The sequence below is a fragment of the Lissotriton vulgaris genome, chromosome 7 (genome assembly GCF_964263255.1).
Source record: "Lissotriton vulgaris chromosome 7, aLisVul1.2, whole genome shotgun sequence".
In the NCBI taxonomy this organism is placed as follows: Eukaryota; Metazoa; Chordata; class Amphibia; order Caudata; family Salamandridae; genus Lissotriton; species Lissotriton vulgaris.
Window position 1 is genome coordinate 266,568,679 of NC_141695.1, and position 7,409 is coordinate 266,576,087.

A 7,409-nucleotide genomic window follows, 5' to 3' on the forward strand; every position below is an offset into this window, starting at 1 on the left:
TTCCTTATTTGAGACTTGCAAATTGCAATTCGCAAATAAGGAATGACTTCCCATTTATTCATATGGTCCTAGAGGCACATAGGAATGAATAGGAATTGTGTGCAAAATTTGCGAGTACCCAATATGTAATCGCAAATTTAGCATGCAATTTCAAGGGTGCCAAATGGACACACTGTTGCACCCCTGGAACATGCATGTGTGCACATGTGTCGCACATACATGCCATAAGGGCATGTATGTACGCTACTTGGCACCTTGAAAAATGCAAAAAAGGGAATTTTTCAAGAAATTCCCTCATTACCATCAATTTGAAATTGGTGGTAATTATCGACTCCTGGAAGGCAGGTCTCACATTTTTTTGGCTTCCAGCATTTCATTTAGGAAATTGCAAATTGCAATTCCTTACATGCATTAGCAAAATAGGGTATCGCAATTTTTGCGATTCGCTATTTTGCGAATGCCTTTTGGGAGTATATATCCCAAAAGGCTTTTTCCCATTCTCAAACGAACGGGAAAAATGCTTGATACATCCTACCCATAGTTCTGTATTAGCAACACAGTGGTGACTAAAGCGAGTTGGCTAACTTTGATCTATTCCAACCAGATCCATCTGACATTGATATATTCATGTAACCTGAAACAAGGGGGTTAAGAGAAATATTCAGTTCTCTGCTGTAGACATGTTTTTGTAGTTTCCAGGCCACACATACATTCCAATCTCAATAAGGTAGCTCAGTCAGTAAGGCCCTAGCGTAAGAGTACCTAGACGTTTTCACCCTCATGTAAAGATCAGTGAGTGAATGACACTGATGGGCTGATGCAATGGTTTGAGGTGGATGTAGCACTGGAGTGACTGCCCGGTATTAACACCAACTAACTGAGGAGAGAAGTGGATCCTGCACCTAAGGACAGCCGGTAAATCTACAGAGTGGCCCTCCCCCTCTTCCCCATGGATGATTATAGGTAATGTAGATATCCTGTTTCCTGTCCCCTAAAGATTGAAATCGGGAGAGAGGCTGGTAACAAGATGTGATTGGGGAGCGAAACGCTATTGAGTGTGACGTTGGAGCATGTGGATCCCCTGAAAGGTGGCCCCCCTCTGCACTTCCCCCTTTCGCCCTGCTGCGATTTGGCTCTCCCTTTTCCTGTTGGAATTGCTTTACGGCTGGCCCCCTCTCTTAGGCGTTGCGCCTTCGGGGATACCGGAAGACTGCTGCCTTGGCAGGGGGCTCTCTCTGGGGCAGTCGCTTGCCTGACCTATTACCTGGTGTTGGACTGGGTCTGTCCTCCTGTCGACATGGTTCGAAAGGGGGCAAAGGGGACAGAATGTCAAGGGGACTCTGAGGCGACACGTGCTGCGATGGGCGCGGGGGACGGGCGGGACCCACCTAGGACTGCCGAGACTGTTTTGGTCAGGGAACAACCGACCGACAAATTGGACTTGATTCTGAAGGAGATAAGAGAGTCCAGATCAGCGATGGAACAGCTGAGAGCTCTTACTTAAGCATGGGCGAATTTTGCGAATCTCGCGTTCACGAATTTTGCGGATTTGCGAACTCGCAATCCGCAAAATCCGCGAATTCTCGCGAATTTGCGGATTTTTTTTTTTGTGTTCGCGCAGGTTTCTGACAGTTCGCGAGGGTTTTGTACAATTTCGCAAACGCGAACTTACCTGTCGGGTCGCAAGTTTTGCGAACTTGTTGTTTCTACGTGTCCAGCTTGTTTGGGACACTCTTCTTCATCACTGCCACTCTCTGTCACCACTGCCACTCTCTGACTACTCATGCCACCCTCTGGCCCACCCATGCCACCCTCTGTTTCATCACAGCACCCTCTGGTTGTCCAGTGTACATTATTGTGGCAAAGCAAAGCACACCTTCCCTGCCTCAAGTGACCTGAATTAATTTGGGGCTGATTCATGTGTCACAGAATATTTTTTTAGCTGGCACCTGCTTCCTTAGTGCTTCCTGATTTGTGATCTTTTGCACTTGCTAAGTGCTTTCATTGTTGCAAAATTAGTTACAACACCTGCCCTGCCCCAACTGACAATAATGAATTAGGGGCTGATTAATGTGTCACTGGATTTGAACTTCCAGCCTGGCTCCTGCTTGTCTGCCTTAGCTGTAATTCAGGACCTTTGTGTAACTATTCTGAGGGTCAGAGCAGGGTCACATAATAGTTGCAAGTAGGCAACTGAACTCTGGAGGGGCCCCTCAGGAAGCACTACAGGAAATGGCTACTAATGATGAGCTTGAACTTTTGAACCTGGTAAGTAGTTTCAGTTTTGCTAAGATCGTATTTCTGCAATTTAGCGTTTATTCGCGGGGCGCGAAGTTGAACTGGGAAGCCGCAAACTCACGCGAACAGTGCGAGCAAGCCATAAAATCCGCTGCTCGCGGATTTGCGGATTTTGCGGGAAATTCGCGAATCTCGCGGATTGCGAATTTACAGAAAATCCGCAAAATCCGCGAGCTTAACGGATTTTCCGCCCATGCTTACTCTTACTACTAACTTATCTCTCCTGAAGGCAGAACATGGAAAGCTAGCGGACAAGGTAAAGGATCAGGGCCTTGTCCTTGTGGATCTTACACCGACGGTGGTGGAACACTCTTCCTCCATACAACAACTTAATTAACAGGTTGCTTCATTGCTGGATCGGGTGGGGGATGCGGAGGGAAGAAACCGACGCAATAACATATGCGTCATAGGCCTGCCAAAGCGCTGCGAGGGGCCACGTGCAGCTGACTTTATGGAATAATGGTTCCCGGACCATGTCGCCACAGAGGAACTGTCGCGTACTTCTGTGTGGAGAGGGCACATAGGATCCCAACTGGCAAGCCCAGGCCTGGCCGACCACCCCGTCCACTGATAGTTAAGATCCTCAATTATCTGGATAGAGATGTCTTGTTAATGAAAGTCCGTTTGAAGTCCCTCATTCAGTACGAAAATCATTGAGTCTCCCTGTACCCAGACTAAACAATGATGGTCCAGAAGCAACGCTCATCGTATCAGGCGGTGAAGAAGAAGCTTCAGAAGACCCAGCTCAAGTACGCACTTCTCTTCCTGTCAGGAATCATTCGGTCAGTTCCTTATATAATACAGGACACTTTCGTTCCAGGAAGACATCCAGGGTGGTGGTGAAACCTAGGATGGTGAATTTCTGGGTAAATGTGAAATAGTCTGGAATTTCAAGATGGTCGCCGCACTTGCCGCGGTGACAGATCAGCGACGTTCTAGTTTCCAGTAATCTTGAGGAGTTAGAGCGCAGAGCACTGCGCACTTCAAAATAGACTTTGCCGTGAGTGGCCATCATTCAAGGCGCTCACAGGAATTTCAAGCTTCAGTGTATTTTGTGGGAGTAATTCGTAACACCGTTTCAGGAAATCGTAGTTCAAAGACGAATTTGGGTTTTGAGCATCGTCAGCAGAGACTGTGAAAGGTTTGAGTCTTCCGACGTGTTCAGTGAAGAAAAGACCGTCGTGAAGTGGCAGCGTTTTTGCAGAAGGTCCAGTAGAGAGTTTCTGAGGAGTTATTTGACTGAGAAATAATTCCTGAACTTTTCCTGAAGAGAAGTATCCTCAACCTGACAGTTCAGTCACTGCAGTGTTTTGTGAGGCTGCGGAAAGTTTTGTCGGCAGACAGTCAATCGACGGAGGATAAAGTAAGACTACTCCAAAACTATTTTGAAAGACATTCAAGTTTCCCCATCAGAGCTCCCCCATTGCGCTACCCTTTTCTTCCCTCCCTCTTTTCCCTTCCTGGTTCCTTTTTGCGCGCATCTACCAAGACTACTAAGACTGTCTACAAGAGTGTCAAGGCAATCTGCTAGTACCTGTGAACAGACTCCCAATTTGAAAGAGACGTTATCAATGAAGAAGGTAGGGAGGGGTACTTGATTTAGTGACAGGGAACATTCACCCAATTCAGTTTACTAATGAGGTGTTTTCCTTTTCCAGCACTATCCACTCCTTCATGGTAACCGCTCACAACCAATTACAGAGAGGGGCAAGGCTCTAAAGACAGCTGGTAGGATAAATTGGATTTGAGAACTATATGTCCTGGAAGCGTAGTTTGGAGTTGCTGCATTGTCTTTCTCTCTTCCCTCTGTGCATTAGGAACCCAAGTGCAGTCCTGAAAGCCAGTCGAATCTAGAAGGACTAGTGGGTGTCAGTTGTCGTTGGAGTGTCTCTCTTTTCTGTCCACTTCCCCTTTCCCTGTCTCTGGTGCAGTTGCTCGTGAAGCGGCGTCACTGGGGATAGGGCATTGGGAGCAAGCATCAGTTCTGCCTCTGCGAAGAATCTGGGACCTGACACTTCCCTGCCCGAGTAAAGGTCATCCACGAAAAGAAAATTCACTTTTTCAAAAGTCCCTTGGATGTTGAGGAATGGCTGGAGGTGTTGGGCATTGGTGAGAGCCAGGGCTCTACTCAGGAGCGATCTGGCCAAGGTTCGAGCGCTGATTCGGGACGGAAGGATGGAGAATCTCCTAGCTCCGGTAGAAGGGCGGGCCGGTCTGGTCTGTCGGGGGAACAGCAGTAAAAGGACCAGCTTAGAGCAGTAGTGATGGTTGGTAACTTCTGCGAGGGCACAGGGGAAATTGTGACAGACCCAGTAGACAGCACGGTCCATTCCGACTCTGATCACAGTGCAATACTGTTTCCTACTATTACACCTCGAGCTGGTGATGATCTACTGGACAACTGATGACACTGACTGACCAAAATGATGCGGACATGCACAGTTGGGACTCATAGTATCCTTTATGAAATATTGTCTGGCTTTTATTGTAGCTGCCCTTTCTAGTTCTTCAACGTCGGAGGTACTGGGGGAAAGGATTTTTTGGATTGTAGCAGGAAGGGGAACATTCCTGGTCTATGTCCCTTAGCCCTGGGTGCAGACGGCGATGCTAGCTGAAACCAGGCCCTCACATGGCTGCCTGCTCTCTCCGAGGACATATCCCGCTCCCTTGCCAATAGTTTATCCTCTACTCTTACCCCCGGGAAGGTATTCTGTCGAGCCAGTGGTGCTGGTCGTAGATGGTAAAATTACTTCACTAGTGCTCGGCCATCCCCCCGTTGGCCAATGCACCAAAATCTGGCTCTATATGTTTGCAATTCTAAAGTTGGGCCCAGCATTGTTCTCAGGCTGCGCCAAGTTTGTTTTGTTTTCAGATTTGGTTTCAGGGTATGGGTCTCCTGGTCACTTTCAGCAGAAGATAATACAGGGGAGTTACAGAGCCTCCTGCACTTGATAAATGGTGATCATGGCTGAGACTACAGAGTCATACAAATTTCCTACCTGGAATGTGCGAGGATTGGGGGCGATTCAGAAACGGCATCGTATCCATGCGTTTCTCCTAAAACACCATACACAGGTAGCATTCCTTGAGGATTCAGGAATCCCATCTCACAACAGCAGAATCACAGAAGTTGCAGAAAAAATGGAGGGGCACTGTTTATTCCACGAATTATTCAGCCTTTTCTAGGGAAGCAACTATATGGGCCCGTCATGGGACACCATTTGTGGAGACTGAGAGGAGGGTGGATGATCAGGGCCGTTATGTGTTGGCGAAAGGTACATTGGATGGGGCGTTGATAGTATTAGGAAGAATATACGCCCGAACTATGATCAGGATAGGTTCTTACACAAAGTAGGTATGGCACTGTCAGACTGGGTCGGGATCCCCTGGGTTCTAGGTGGAGACTGGAATGCGGTATTGGATTTGGGACTAGACAGGTCGCACTCCCCCACCCTCCACCTCCCCCTTTCAGGCTGCTGGGGCGACCAAGTTGGCTGATCATTTTGCTTCCTGGGCGAAGGGTTGGATGTTGTCTGATGCATGGGGTGGATTATATCCCACCCATAAGGAATATTCCTTTTATTCCCCCTTACATAACTTACACACTAGAATTGACCGGTTCTTATGCTCAAGCTCAATAGCCACTAAAGTAAAGAGCTCTGAATATCTGGCCAAAACATTCTCCGATCACAGGCCCTTGTCTCTCATACTCTTCTGGGGTAAGGTACCGACCCCGGTGCCTACCTGGAGACTTAACCCATTGTTCCTGGAGGACTCCCCTTTCCGTGCGTCATTGTCAGTTGCCATTACTGATTATTTTAGAGATAATTGGGGCTCTGCCTCCTCGAACTTGGTAGTCTGGGATGCCATGAAGGTCGTGATCAGAGGAGAGGCAATAGGGCAATTGGTGGGGGCCAGACAGGAGATACATAAGAAACTCTGTGAGGTGGAGGCCCTTTTGGAGGTATTAGAATGGAAGGCGAGCCTAGATCCTGGGAGGAAGGGAGATCTACAGACGGTTGAGGTATTAGAAACATTACGAACAATAGATTATAAGGAATATTTTCGTCATCAACAAACCAAGGCCAACAAAGCCGGTACTTTACTGGCCCGGTTGATACGTGACCAACCGGATCCACCGATCATAACTCAAATTCATAACCCGGCGGGTACCCTGGTCCGTACGCAAGAGGAGGTCAATCTGGCATTCCATGACCATTTACGAGCTCTCTATGCGCCCACTGGCCGGGAGGACTCAGTACAAATCGCTGAATTCTTGCACGGTCTTCCTTTTCCGGTACTGATAGACGACACACAGAAAGCGATTGATGGTCCTGTTACACAGCATGAGATACGAGCAGCGATCAAGAGCCTGAACCGTAGTAAAACACCCGGCATGGACGGGCTCCCAGTAGAGTTTTATTTGACCTACTCGGATATCCTCGTGCCGGTTCTTGAGATGGTGTACAGGGAGGCGTTTGAGGTAGGCCATTTACCGGAATCAACTATGCAGGCGCTGGTTACATCTATACCTAAGCCCAGCAGGGATATGTAAGAATTGGCTAATTATAGACCCCTCTCCTTGCTCTCTACAGAATATAAGATCCTTAGCAAGGCCTTAGCCATGCGTCTACAGTCTCATCTTACTACCCTTATGCACCAAGACCAATGCGGGTTCCTTCCAGGGCGCAGTACATCACTGAAAACGCGCAGACTGCATGCATTAATGACGGCCACGCCTCCGACTTCCCGCAGGCAGGCTGCATAGCACTGGATATAAAACAGGTGTTAGATTCTTTATCGTGGCCTTTCATGTTCGAATCTTTGAAACTCTTTGGCCTCCCAGACACCTTCATGCGCTGGATACGATTGTTATATACTAACCCTATGGCTAGGGCGTGTATAGGCCGCCATATATCTGAATGCTACCAGGTCCGTACGCAAGCGGAGGTCAATCTGGCATTCCATGACCATTTACGAGCTCTCTATGCGCCCACTGGCCGGGAGGACTCAGTACAAATCACTGAATTCTTGCACGGTCTTCCTTTTCCAGTTCTGACAGACGACTCACAGAAAGCGATTGATGGTCCTGTTACACAGCATAAGATACG